This window comes from Camelina sativa, chromosome 11, assembly GCF_030686135.1.
Source record: "Camelina sativa cultivar CO46 ecotype springtype chromosome 11, ASM3068613v1".
Lineage (NCBI taxonomy): Eukaryota > Viridiplantae > Streptophyta > Magnoliopsida > Brassicales > Brassicaceae > Camelina > Camelina sativa.
The window spans coordinates 28493204-28508842 of record NC_141890.1 but is presented as its reverse complement, the minus strand read 5'-3'; the positions used below and the strand labels follow the sequence as shown (position 1 = coordinate 28508842).

The 15639-nt window shown below is 40.5% G+C and overlaps 1 pseudogene; it reads right to left on the bottom strand.

Annotated features, from left to right (window-relative positions):
• Window positions 1-3121: 3121 nt before the first annotated feature.
• Window positions 3122-5144, bottom strand: LOC104728345 (putative receptor-like protein kinase At5g39030 pseudogene; annotated as a pseudogene).
• Between the last annotated feature and the right edge of the window lie 10495 nt (window positions 5145-15639).

Genomic DNA, 15639 nt, shown 5'->3' with positions numbered 1-15639 from the left:
GATTTCTATCAAGTGTCTGCTTCATCATTTTGCTATAAGAGCCATGCAAATTATTCTTATATCACATGTCACTCGAACTTATATCATATGGAAAATTTATGTTTTTTTATGTTGAAGACTCTTACAGAGAGCACAAGAAATATGTCGGTCTGGTTTTTTGATTTGAATGATCATAATAGATTAATTGGCCTCTACTGCTGTGGAACTGTTACAAGGAATTGAAATATATACAAATGCAACGATTTGTGTCAAAGCATGTTTTTTTCTATTTATCTGTGATATTATGGAACATATATTAACGAGTTGTCTTTCATATCAAATCTTAATGTACAAATCTATATAGTGGTAGAATTACCTAACATATATAATGTAAAAGTATTGGGAATTTGGCACCAATAACCCAAAATAAATTTATAATTCATTCTTTAACCGCTCTAACCATCAATCACTTATATCTATATTAACATTTTCACAACAGTTTTGGCAAAGAAGGCTTAGAGTTGGAAAATATTTACATCTTATGCCATTGACATTTAATTTTTAGTTAAGAAAATTTAAACTAAATTATTGAAACTGATTTACCGATTAAAATACAATTAAATCGAAAATAATTAGAATCTGATAAATATGGTAACTAATTATCTTTTTATGATGATAACAAAAGTCACATTTATAGGAATATTTTCTCGATTTTTTAATAAAATAATATATTAATTGCTTACAAAAATCTTTCTATCAATCGTGATTTGCAATCTTGAATAAAGATCTAATAATGAAAATATTCCATATCCTAATGTTTTCACGTTAATTAGGTTTGTAAAGATTTTATTCAACCATAAATCTAGGAGGATCACACTCATTCCATCTCCTATAAGGCCATATATGATGTTTGCAAACATTAAACCGGAAATATATATGTTGATGAGATGATGCACGGCGAAGGGGTATGTTGGTGAATACTGTGGTGGCGGTGGTCATGGAGGAGGCGCTGTGGTGGATTTTTCACTGGTGAATCAGTTGATGTTGAATGACCACAAAAAACTTATGAGCGTTGTAGTGGGACATATCGTGGGTAAGCTTTCTTTTTGTTTTGTTCACTATTTTGGTTGGGTTGTTTAACTTCTAATGTTTTGTGATTTTTTTTGGTACTTGAAGATGTTAGTAAGTGATAAACAACATGAGGGAGTGGTCATGGAAATTGGGGTACTATTGAATATGAGATTCTTCTTTAAACATAAGTCTAAACTCTATGTCGTGAACTCTACACTGTTTTATGAATTAATTTTTGTATTCAGTTTAGCCATCTTTCAAATATCTCATTAACGCAAAAGAGTCTAATTGCTACTTCTATAAGGTTTTTTTATATGTTTGAGAAAAGAAGAAAATCATATATGTTTGTTGCAACATTTCATAATTTAAATTTATATGAAATCTATGTGAGTAACTTTAGTGAAGTAGATTTGTATATTGAAATTATACCTTTTAATTATACTGTATGTTGTACGTTTCAAATCATGTATATGATTTTTATTACAATTATTAAGATTCTATAAAAATAAATATTGAACATATATGTAATATCAGTACTTAGTTAAGTATATATGTTATTGAAGAATTACTAAGTACTTCATATATGATTTTCATTATTAATCATATTTACTTTTTATTTTATTTTATTTTATCATGATAATAGAATTTTTACAATTATATATTATATTTATTATGATATTTTTTAATATTTAACCACCATCATCACATATGCGCGTCAATCATTCATAGAACTTTCGTTAACACACCAATTTTTAATTATTAGTTTAATCATTCCTAACAATTGATAACCCTAGGAGTCTGAGAGACAAACCAAATGTTTATGCAAACTTTTGCAACTACAACCACACGAATTTTTCTGAAAATTTTAAAATATAAACATTATTCTAGGGTGTACTGCGAATTAGATCCTTATTCTATGTATTATGTATATTAACGTCCAAATTAACCCTTATACATAACCAACAGTTACAATATTTTTCTTCACTCGATGGCTAGGTAACAAAAAGTTACACAACAAAAACTGAACATAACAACCTCTAATATTGATTATTATATATTAACTATATTATGCATTAATTCTCTTATAAGTTATAACTAACAATATATATTCTATTGCATAAATAATTTGACTACAGTTTATTAGAATTTTGTTCCTTTCGTCACATTTGGTTTGTTAGTATTGGAGAAACATAATATAGATAAAAGTTATAATATAGAAAATATTATATCATGTATATAAGACAAGGTGCTTTTAATAACATTCAGCTCGACAATTTAGGGCTATTATATATATTAATTTTTTTTGTAGATAATAATTTTTTATTTAGTATACGTTTACCTTGACATTTTGAGTTCTCTATGTTGTATCTTTTAGGATATATATTTTTTTTTTGCATTTGGTTAACTCGACAGTCACTGACCACCACTATTACCACCACTACTTCCATTGACATCACCATTGGCTATCGCAGACGCTAGCATCCTTACCACCATCATCGTCGTGACCACCACTATTATTATCACCACTATTACCATTTTATCATCGCCGCCCAAACCATTACTATCATGCTTTATTCCATAATATATCATTTAATTATCTAGTTTTTTTACGAACGTTTAACTTGATAGTTTGAATTTTCGATGTTATACTCCCTCCATTTCATAATATAAGATATTTAGAGAAGTATTTTTGTTTTATACTATAAGATGTTTCCAACTTTCTATGTAATTTTTAGATTAATTTTATATTTTATATTATGTAGTCTTGTTCATTGTTCTTTGGTTAGTCACTTAATTTCTCCAATTAACATGCTATATTCTTCGTTTCAATTGTGATTTTGGTCAGCTACCTAATTCGCCCAAAAGTATTATAATATAACTCTTAATATATATAAGAAACAATGACACAATGAAGAAAATCTATAAATGATACACACATAAACAAATGTCAATTTCTTAGGCTGCCAAGGATTTATTCATTTTTATTTTTGACAGCTTATTTTCAATACCTTGCTTGCCAAGTCTCGTGTCTGCAGAAGTATGCTACACTACAATACCAAAATTCCATTCAACAAGCTCAACGGTTTCAGTTTTTATTCGGCTTCTCTGCAATCAGAAAGCGAAGAAGATTCGACAATAAGTCCACTAGAAATATGTATTGAAGGATTAGGAGGGACTTCAAGAGCATTGATACTTCCTTTTATCATCTCGACGAATTTGTTCATCGGTGGACGATCTATTGGGCATGGTTGAATACACCAGTGACCTACCAAAATCATCTTCCTTGTAATCTCTTTTTCCTCTATGGTTATTTCATCACCAAATATCCATGTTTGTTCTCCCTCTTCAAGATCCTTATAGATCCAATTTGGAAAGTAAGTCAAACTAGCTGCAGAATCAATTGTTTCTACTACTTTTTTGTTCCTTGCTCCAATCATCTCGAGGACCAGCATTCCATAGCTATACACACCAGACTTCTGCGAGACTCTGCCGTACATTCTTGAAAACACCTTAGGTGAAATGTATCTGATAGTTCCTCTAGCATTTATCAGTGACAAAATGCCTCTTCTCACAAAGCTTAGCAAGGCCAAAGTCTGAGACTTTAGGATAAAGATTTTCATCTAACAGGATATTCTGAGGTTTGATGTCGAAATGCACAATTCTTGTTTTGCAACCATAGTGCAAGTATTCCAATCCCCGAGCAATGCCTAGCGCGATTCCGTATAGTATTTTCACATCTAGAGTCAATGATTCTTTTCTAGACATAAACTGATCCAGAGACCCATTCTCTAAAAACTCATACACAATCGCTCTTTTTGACCCTTCATGGCAGAAACCGAGCAGAGAAACAATGTTTATATGAGATTTTTGGCTCATGCTGGTGACTTCATTAATGAAATCTTCACCAGTTCCATTCAAGTCCTTCAAGACCTTTACTGCAACCTTCTGACCATTAGAAAGGTTTCCTCCATAAACAGTTCCAAATCCTCCTTTCCCAACTGTGTGTGAAAATGACTTTGTTATGTTCTTCAATTCTGCATAAGTGTATTGTTTCAGCAGTACCTTGAACATGCCGAAACTATTTTTCTTTCTATCCTTACTCTTTATCTTACTTATCGACAAGATCAGGACAACAAAAAAAGTGACCAGCCCAATTGCAAAACCAACAGCTATGAGGATTATCTCCAAAAGATGTGACTTGCCTTTTCGAAACCGCGAGGTTACACGATTTGGTGTTAAGTCTGGTGATACTCGAGGATATGGATTAGGCGCGGCCAGATTATTATCAGAATGATTCTGCTTGAGAATATTTACTCCATTCAGAAGAGCCTCACAATATGATGCACCATTGTCCATGTAAGGATGCAACTCAAGTCGTAGATCAGGTCTCAACCCATTTTCGGAACCAACATACACACTGAAATCTAGATACATCGGAATACAAGAACCAACGCTCAACTGAATCACGTCCACCTCTTGCTTAGCAATCTGATGTCCAATGAAGATGGAGAAGATGCGTTGATTTACTTTGTTCAGTTGAGGTATTGTCTCACATAAATGAAGCCTCACGAGGTAGTTAAACTCGGCGTCGACTGTAAAAAGCCATGTCAGGTTGAAATACAGGTTTAGCATAGGGTTCCTGATGTTCCCCATTTGGCGCGATGTGGCATACACATCCTCCGGCCCAACATACGCCAGAGTTTTCTTGGTGTAGTTGATTTTTACACCTGGAATGGTCACAGTCATTGCCTGATCTCCTAAATAATTATCAGAAAGCCACGGTCGGAACATTCCCGGATCATTGACCTCATCCACCGTTCGTCCGCCTACATTAATCTGGTGAACGTTATCGAAAGCCGTCGAGTTGTCTATCTCAAAGTCGATGTTGCCGCTACCAACGTTTCTTATCATGTCGTCAAACCCTCCCTTTGAGTAAAACCGGTCAGGCATGGAGACGATCCCGATTCCGTTAACGAAACCAAACGAATTAGTCAATAGGTCAACTATTGACTGATGATATATCATGATTTTTTACGGTTTTTAACAATGATATAAGTGTGCTTTTTGAGTTTTTTGATTTGTTTTCTAGGATGTTTTTGATCTTTACAGGTTTTCTAGGATTTTAGCATGGATGGAGCGAAGTGAAGCAATTTGGATCATTTTGAAGCATTAATCCGGAGGAAATCAACTTGGAATCAATTCAGAGAGATGGTGTCGATCGACGCCAGCTTAGTGTCGATCTACACCCCGTTTATCCGACAGAGGAAGCCATGTTTTGGAAGTTTTACAAAGTTGCCCGAAGTTTTCCATATTTGCATCACAAGTCCCTGACGTGTTTTAGGATATATATATTGTTTTTGGGTTTTAGAAACCCCTAAGCTTTATTTTTCCCTGCAACTTTTGAGAGAGAAAACCCTGAAAGATTTTAAAGAGCTTTTAGAGAGAAGAATCAAGACTCCTTCAGAGAAGATTCAGAAATCCTTTTCTTCTTCTTTTAATCTCTTAATGCAATTTATTCAGAATATGATTTGTTCTTCACTAAACATGTCTGAGTAGTTTGCTTGTTAGGTTTAGGGGTTTTCACAGGGTTTTTATGATTTATTAGATCTTCATCATAGGTTGTTCTTAATATTAATCCTTAATTGACCATCTAGAATTAATAACCTAGAAAAATAAATTGATATGAGAATAAAATTGATTTTCCCTGATAAAACCCTTTGATGAGCAAAATTACTTTCTGCAAAGAGATTTGATTTAGTAATTTTGTGAACTTATCAAAAGCAGTTTTTAAAGCTGATTTTTAACCTAGAATTTTACAAAGAGATTTGGATTTTCTGGTTTTAAATTTAGATAGTATTTGTAGTGAGAACTGATTTATTTTACAAAAGTGTTTAGAGTTCTAGATCTGAACTTAATTGCTTGAATCCTATTTATTTATTGATTTAATATTTTATAAATTCCTGAGAAATTCTCTAGATTTAGCTTTTTGATCCCTTGAATTTACAACAATTTAATTTAATATTTTGCATTGTCCTTTTTAATTTAAATCATCTTGTTCAGCGTAATAACAAAACTCCATAATTTATTGTGTTTGATCTTGAGTCTCTGTGGATTCGACCCCTAAGTACTACAATGATCTCTTGTTTGAGAGAGTAGCTCAGGGTTTAAATTTGAGCATATCAAATTTTGACGCCGTTGCCGGAGACTCTTTGATCTACCATTCGATTTGAGTTTTTGATTTCGTCTAAATTTTTCTTTTTATTTGAAACTTACACGCTTTTGTTTCTTTTATCTTGTGTGTTTCAGGTACATGCCTAATAAGCCTAACACAAGGAGCAACAAGACTTGTCCTACTATGAAGCTTTCAAACCAAGAGTTGGGACAACTAGAGCGTGCAAACACGAAAGCAGCAAAATCAGCAAAGATGGTCAATCCGGTTATTCAGAGAGTTGATGAGGCTGGTGTTTTGAGAGATCAAGAGGGCCACTTGCGCAATGAGCAGGGCCAAAAGCTTGATGCGGGAGGCAACATAATTGTTGATGTCGTTGCTGCCCAGGATCAGAACCTTGGTGTCGACCGACGCCAACAGGGTGTCGATCAACACCTACCTCCAGCAGACGTACGTGGAGATGCAAACCACGTAAACAATCCGGTTCGAAGACAGGATCAAAACCGGGATCTGATCAGGACTATTGCAGACTTCAACCGGGCTGATCTGATGTATGAGAACCGCTCTGCTATTGTCCCTCCTCCATTCCAGAGAAATGACTTTGAGCTAAAGCCTTCTTACTTTCAACTGGTTGGGCAAAGACCCTTCTCTAACCTGCCCAATGAGAATCCTTTGGATCATATTGAGCACTTTGAAGACCTGGCAACTAGTATCAAGGCCAATGGTGTGACTGAAGACTACATCTACTGCAAGCTTTTCCCATATTCACTTGCAGGAGAAGCATCTCAATGGTGAAACAGTTGCCAGCTGGATCTTTGACATCTTGGCAAAAAATTAAGGTGGCTTTCCTTAATTATTTTTATGATGATGCTATGTCTGATGAGTTGAGAGTGAAGTTGTCCTCCTTCAAGGAAAGACCAGATGAAGCTTTCAAGGCAGCTTGGGTGAGATTCAAAGCCTATCAAAGGGACTGTCCACACCATGGTTTCTCTAGGGTGCAGCTGTTGAGCATCTTTTTCAGAGGAATTGACTGGGAATATCAGCTAGCCTTGGATGTTGCAAGCCATGGAAACTTCAAGACAAGATATCCAGATGAAGCTGAGAATTTGATTGAGAATCTGGCTTCCAGCAATAGCGCTAAGAGAGCGGATGCAGAAAGGAAGAGATTGCATGGAGGATTTGATACAAACCAGCTAGCTTCTGTTAATGCCAAGTTTGATTCAGTTCACAATCTTCTTATGGGTAAGAAATCGGTTCACTTTTCTGCTGAAGTTGAGACATTTGAGCCTAAGACAGGGAATGAAGAAGCATATGTCAACTTTGTGTATGGGAATCAGGGTCAGAGATTCAGTAATCAGCAAAGCAATAGGCCTTACAGTGGGAACTCTTCAGGCTATACTCCCAAACCGGATTACCAGAAGCAGCAACAAAACAATGGTTAAACAAGAACCTATAGGAACTCATCCTATCATTCTCCGCCTCCACAGACTGCTTCTAAGAGTAGAATGGAGGCCATGCTTGAGCAGCTTCTTCAGGGTCAGGAGCAGTTAACTGTGACTTTCAATGGGAAGATTGATAATGTCTACAATGAGCTTACTGAAAGGATTGATGCATTGAATATACATGTTAAGAAGCTGGAGAGTCAAGTTGCACAGACTGCTGGGTCTGTCAAACGACAAGAGGGTTTTCTTTGTGGAAGAACTGAGTCAAATCCCAAACATTCTTGTAATGACATATCAGTGAGAGGTGAAGATGAAGGTGAATGTGCTTCTGCAGAACTGGGAGAGCAATCGGCCAAACCCGAGATGGAGATGACAACACTAGATGATGGTGTCGATCGACACCAACTTGGTGTCGGTCGACACTCATCTCAGACAGAACCTGAAGTTACAATATCTCCGGTTCCAGCAGCTGTTGAGAGGGTATATAAGCCGAAGGTCCCTTTTCCTAAGCCAAGAAGGTCCAAGCAGGAGCTTGAAAAAGCTAGGTGCAAAGCTATGATGGATAAAGTGATAATAGAGATGCCTTTGACTGATGTAGTCAAGTTTTCTCCTAGGATTAAGCGCTATGTTAAGAGAATGGTATCAAATGGGTTGAGCCCTGAGGAAGGAGCACTGCTTACCAAGGATGTCAGTGCAATTCTGTTGAACCAGACTCCACAGAAAAAGAAAGAGAGGAAGCAAGAGGTGGTTGTCTCTAAGAAGGTGAGTGCAATGATTCAGTGTAGGACTGTAGAGAAGTTACCAGATCCTAGAAGCTTTGTCCTTGATTTCTCTATCTGCAGAACGGTTTGCTCACTCACTTTGCGATCTTGGCTCTAATATCAACTTGATGCCACATTCTGTTGCTGTAAGACTTGGGATGACGGATTTCAAGCCAACTCAGATTTCTCTTATCTTGGCTGATCGATCCCGAAGAATTCCTGAGGGTGTTTTATAGGATCTTCCAATCAAGGTTGGAAACTTCATGATTCCCACTGATTTTGTGGTGCTGAAGTATGACAAAGAGCCTAGTGATCCTCTCATCTTAGGACGTTCATTCCTGGCTACAGCTGGTGCCATTATAGATGTGAAGAGGGGACACATAACACTGAATGTGGAAGATTTAAATATGAAATTTGAGATGGATAAGTTGAGGAGAGCTCCTACTATTGATGGACAGACTTTTTCTGTTGAGAAAGCTTCTCCTACACGAGCATTAGGCTCATTGTCGATCGACCTCCTCTGTGTCGGTTGACACCCCTCCACATCCGAGCCCGAACTTGTCTAAAACTGATGTTGCAAGTCAGAAAACTGTTCCCAAACAGAAACCTTCCTGCTCCACACTCCAGAGTCCTCAGGTAAAGCAAAGGTATGCATCTTCTTCACCTTCAAAGATACAAAAACTGTTTTGCAGTTAACCAAGCCACGAGATTATCGTAGAGTGCTTGTTTCTTCTGTTGATGCTTTTGCAGGACATAAAAGAAGCAAACCCATACCCAAGTCTCGCCCTGGTCCTCTTCCTCATGTCCTTGGTAGACCTCACTCTTCTACTGCTTATATACCACCTTAGATGAAGAGGACATTTTCTCGGAGGCATTCACTGCCACGTTCTGATCCATTCTATGCCTGAGCTTCAGCACAGTCAAGCTAATGACTGAAAACAAGCGGTTAGTGGGAGGCAACCCACTTCTTTGTTTTTCTTTTCCTTTTGATTCATTTTTCTTTTTGCATTGAGTCAGTTTTTGTTTGAATTTTGTTTGAAATTATGAACTATCTATCTATTATGTTACTTTTAACTTGTGTTTGAGTGTTTCTTAATAGAATAATCATCCAAGGATTGATCCAACAACACATCAACACAACTAACTGCAACTAACAAGGAGTTTCTGCCAAAAATCACCATTCATGATGAGTGTCGATCGACACTGAAATGGTGTCGGACGACACCGATGGGTAACACGAGAACAATTCATCTTTTCTTTACAATTTTTCAACAAATTTTTGTTTCTTTCCTTTCCATTGCTTGAAAACACTGGGAACAATGTCATTTAAGTCTGGGGGAGGTTAGTACTAACTACTAACATAGTTTTTTTTTAGTGTGTCAAAACCGTATTTTTGTTTTATTGAGTCAAATTTTTCAAAATTGTGTTGAGAACTATGATTTTTCTTTTTAGTGTACTGCCTTGGTTGATTAATGCTGCAGATTGAAATCACAAATCCGACTAATGAAAAATCCAATGACTGACCAGTAAACCAAAGACAAAACAAAAGCGTGTAAGTTTCCAAGAAATTTCTTACAAAAATCCAAACACTGAGAAGCTGCTCAAGCATGGCCTCCATTCTAACAAAGCCAAAAAAAATAATGTTTCCAAGAAATTTCTTACAAAAATCCAAACACTACTTGCCAAGGAAAAGACTCTATGTCGCTCAAATCTGATATTTGCTATTGCTACCTTAAAAACCAAATAAAGACTACTCCATTCTTATCTGTTGCAATCTTTGAGCTCCTTTGATGGAACAACAGGTATCATTCTTTGGAGTGACACCCCTTCATTACTAGAGTTCTCATAGAGATAAACTCCACCACTCTCATCAAAATTTGAGCAAACTCACTGTCATCATTGAATCTGAACGGTATACTGCATATTGTTAGGGGTTGATTATCCTCCCCACACAAGGCCCAGTCCAAAAGGAAGGTTATTTCGGTCCTTTAAGGTGACGAACCGACACGATTTCCTATAAATACGGATGTACGACGTTCAAGAAAGGCATCTGCAAAAAAGGAGCTAAAACGGTATAGAGACAACGAGAGATAAATCGTCCTCCAGTCCGAAGCTTGAGTCGACGAGCTCTAAGCTCGTCTTCCTTTTTCCTTTATTCACCTAAATTCATCTCGTCTATCGTTGTAGTCTGAATTATTGTGCTTCGGCACCAAGTTATAAAGAAAGATTCGACATCCTTTTTTACTGAACTAAAATCTTTAATTGTGACCGATATCAACATCAACAATTTGGCGCGCAAGGAAGGGGAGCCAAGTCGAAGTTATCTTTAAGACTCAGAAGACGGACCTACGAGAGTTAGACGAGATGACAGGGAACACCAAAGACGGCAACCAAGAAGCAAGGTCATCGGGAGGCATTGTAACCCCAGCAACGGATCAAGCGGGGGACACAACCCTTCCTACCCCGGACGCAGCGAGGAAGGTTGTAGTCACGGAAAGCCTTGGAGAGTTTATCATCGCCACGAATCTAGAAATCCCAACAAACACGGAAGCAACGCAGACTCCCGAACAGCTCGCCCTGTTTGCCGAATGACCTATCGCCAGTATCGACGAGCTGTTCTGCCGAATAATGACACGTCTCCACCAACAGGAGTAGCAGACAAGCACTCGCCTGGATGCACTAACTGCAGCACATGCCAGATAACAAGAAGAGATCAACTACCTACACACAACTCAGCAAAATCCAGCAAGTCCAAACACCACTAGTACAACCACGAGTACACAGCTATAGGTTGGCGACCTAGGACTTCGCTCCACTGCCACGGTCGAAGAACCAAATGGGATCAAGGACACCGAACTAAAGGAACTTAAGGATAAGATGCAGGAAATGGCGACAACGTTCCACAAATCGATGAGCAAAGCACCATAACTGGATCTCGTGCTTGAAGCGACAAGATGAACGCCGTTTTCCCGAAGGCTTGCTACCACACCGATATGACGGGCAGTCAAGCCCCGATTAGGTTACTACGATGGAACGGTTAACCCACGTGATTTCCTCCTAACCTTCGGAGTAGCACTCGGCCCCCTGCAATTCAGCCCCGAGGAGTATGACGTTGGCTCGTGTCAGGTCTTCGCCGAGCATCTGACAGGGATGGCCCTGAGTTGGTTCTCGAGACTCCCGCCTGGCTCGATCGACAACATTAAAGATCTAACCGTCGCTTTCTTGAAGCAATTTTCCGTGTTATTGGAGAACAAAAATTCACACGCCGACTTTTATTCCCTAGCTCAGGAGCCTAAATAATCACTCAGGTCATTCATTGGAAGATTTAAAGATGTCTTTGTCAACATCTCGATACCAGACGCGGCAGCTATCGTCGCTTTCAAAAACGTATTATGGTATGAGTCTCGATTTAAAGAAGAGCTATAATTATCGCACGTTGAGACGATAGCAAATGCACTCTGCCCAGCCGCAAAACATATCGAGGTTGAAGAAGAAAAGGCCTTCCATGCTAGGAAGCATGTAGAGGAAAAAAACGTCGTCACTTAGGAACCGACGGTCGTCGTTCCAAAAGTCAACCACTTCAAGCCCCGACAACACTTTACTCGTAATCAAGATCGAACTCGTCGAACCTTTGCGATCGATGAAGACACGCAACAGGGTCTACCATGGAACAAGTACGTTTGTAAGGAAGGAGGGGAGAGTAGCGTGGCACAATACTGCGAGTACCACAAAAGTAACATTCACGCAACCGAAGAATGTCACTACCTCCTGACAATCCTGAAAGAAAGGTACAAGAAGGGCGCGATATTCATCGAGTCAGACAGAAACAAGACGGCGAGGCTGGGGAAAATGATACCAAGCAAGCAGAGAACATTGCCCGAAAATTCATAAAGGATTCTAAGCAACTGGCAGAACGAATAAGCCGACCATCGCGCATTACACCTTGGACGAGAGTAATAAGCCGAGTAGTAACTCGTAACTCTTAGGAGAAAAATGGGAGGCCGGCCATCCTGCATCGTACCCATAATTATGTATTAACAAAGCCGAGTCAAAAATTGTTGACTTTTCTAAAGTCGAGTCGCAACTCGAAAATTTCCGAGAAGGAAAAGGTAAGTTGACCATCACACATCGCACCTAAATGATCAAAGAAATCAGCCGAGTTGCTACACGTATAACAAGATACGAAAAAAACTACGTTAAAATTTAAAAGGGCGTCGACCCCTAGTTCAACAATAGTTTACGAAGGGAGGCGAACCCCATACGGCACAAAAATGAAACAAAACAAGCAAACATTGCACGTAAGGCGATTTCAGCCTTCTAACCCCAGGTCGGCATTGGAGGGTTCGTCAAACTCCAGCTCACCTTGCTTCGTCCGCCAGAACTAGCACTCTCCTCACAACTCTTCTAACGTCTTCATCGGAACCTCCGCACCCCTGGCGACCATCCTCGTAAAGGGTTCAAGATTACCCTCTTCAAGATCGGGAACCTCTGCCTCGGCCAAGAGTGCCTCGCTGCGCAAACGCTCTTCCAGCAACTGATCCCTCCTCAACTTCGAAACAAAGAGCCCATCAGCAATCATATGCTCAAGATATTCCACAGTCCCGTCAACACGGCAGAACTGGAAGTGACGCTCGAACTGGCGGCGCGTGGCAATGATATAGGCCCTTAGCATCTGGATCCAAGCATCATATGACTTGATCTCTGCACGAATTACTTCATCACCGGAGAGCGAATGTACCTCACAACCAACCGCTCCCGAGCTCTCCTCAACCACACCGACCTCGTTGTCACATGCATATGAATGACCTCACAAGCGACCAATCGATGGTTCTCAAAAGCCACACCCACTGAATGATCAACACAAGTCATAAAGCTAAAAAATATGTGATAACAAAAGATTAAAAGATCCGATAAAGAGCAAGGTCCAAAAGAAAGCAAAAGAAAAAGTACGGGGAGCCAACCCCAAACACGACGAGCTAGTACGAAACGAAACTAAAATCAAGACATAAGGCCGGTAACCAGAGAATCACGTCCAGGAGTCGGAGGAGTGCCATCATCCCGACGACCATCTTGCGGGACGTCCATTCCCTCCTCATTCGCCCCTTCACCCCTGTCAGTTTGGATGTCTTCACTCTCTGACCCGTCGACCTCAGGCTCGTCGTCCTGCTCTTCGGTATCCCCACTTTCTGGAGACCTGACACATTTAGGGATCGCGGGAAGAGGCTCGGCAAAAACCAAGGAAATGTCGAAGTCGGCTTCGGCGATATCAGGAATATCGATCTCTTCAACCTCGCCTTCAGCTGGGACATCACGACAACGACCTTCTCCTTGACCCCATCAGCGAGAAGAGAAATCTGGCCATCAGTAAGAAGCATCTCAAGCATCTGCACATTCCCAACGGCTTGGTTGTCTTCAAGGAACTTCACCCTAGACGCTTCAATCGCACCTGCGTATTCCTTGTGCTTCGACAGTGGTCTCTGTGCGCGACCGGCTAGTTGATGGCAGGCGATCCTTTCAAAGACGCCAAACTCCTCGCGACGGTCCCTAAGCTTTTTGGTCTCCGGGCTAAGGGTGAGTCGAAGCCCATTATAAGAGGAATCAGACGCTTTAAGCTTTGAAAGAAGGTCGTCCCTTTCCGAGATTAACCCGCGACGGTGGTGTTCGAGCTTTGAAACCTGGTCGCTCGATTAGGGCGAATGGCTTCCCCGAGCTGAGCTTTAAGGCGCTCAATCCTTTCCGAAGGGTCCAAAGGGTTCAAGCAGGAGACCTCCAAATCGCGAATGCGACGCTCGTAGCACGAGGTCATGTGATTTGTGCGCGCAATAAGCTGTGAAACAAGTGAATGTTAGTCAAAGAAAGGGAAAGGAACAAACTGAGAATGGAATAGACGAACATCGAAGACAGTCTGGGCAAGGTCGGTGACCGCTTCTTCCTCTTTCATCCGTTCAATGGGCAGAAGGCGACCAGAGCCGAAATGAATTCTACAAAACAGCTCGGCGCAGGATTCGGAATCGTCTGGAAAGCACCGAGCAGCAGAAGTGTGAGAGAAGTCCCAACGGTAATCTGTTGTCTTCGGCTTCTTCGAAGGATCAGGCCGCTCCTGACCAGTACCCTCCTTCCTCTTCTGAGGAATTTTGGTCGCCTCGACTTGGCAACTGGGAGTCTCGTTGACCTTCCGTTTTGAGGGGAGCGTCTCGACGGGTCCAGTGTGGCGATTGGAGGGGAGAGGGTTGGTTTTGGCAAGCTGTTTGCCCTCGTGAATCTTGGCCGGTCGACGACCCTAAGGAGAAGGAGCGTTCCGAGACGAGCCAACATCAACAATTCGGACCTCTGGACCAGTATCTGATCGGTTATCTGGACAAGGCAGTGGAGTCGCCTTGGGGGTTCGGCGATAGCGGGCAGACGCGTCTGGAACGATCATGTTCAGTCTTCCCATTGCCTTGGCTAAAGCAATCGACGAACAAGTTAGTACGGAGACAAAAGGACATTCCAGAAGATACAAGCATTGAGCTAAAATCGACAGGGTTACCTGTCTTCTTTTTTGACGGAGCTCGAGCTTTTCTTGGACGATCCTTTTTAGGCTCGGTGCCCGACCAAACATAAGGACAAAATAGTTTGATTGCGTCTATCTCGGCTTGGAATGAGGCGGAACACGGGAGTAGACACCTGGGAATGATGACTGCAAAACAAAAGAAAAATACATAAGAGTTGTCAGTAAGCGAGAGCGAAGATGACGATATGAGTAAGAGTGGTCAGCTACCGGGTGAAGGGTTCCACCCAGAGAACAAAGGAATAGAATGGTCCTCGAGGACCCCCGAGACGATCTCCAGGAAGAAGTAGGAGCCCCCCGTTGTAGGTTTTGCCCTTACCACCTTCGACAAGGGTCGTCTTCTTCGCCGAGGCTAGATAGTAAATCTCGAGAGTCTTATGCCGATTCGCCGGGTTAAGAGTCGTCAATTCCTCGAGGTGGTCGCAGGTAAGCTTAACGCCTGCGTCTTCAGCCATAATAGAAAGGCCTACCGCGTTGCGGAAAGTCGCAGGGGATGACTGCGAAATAGTCGCCTTACACCTGGCGAAATATGCCATCAGGAAGTCAGGGAGAGGGATTGTGAGCCCACACTCCGAAAGGCAAATGTAACCATGAGGAGCATCCCAGGGTCGTTGAATTGGAGATGGTATTCGAATATTTGGCCGAGCGTTCAACTTTCCAAGTTGA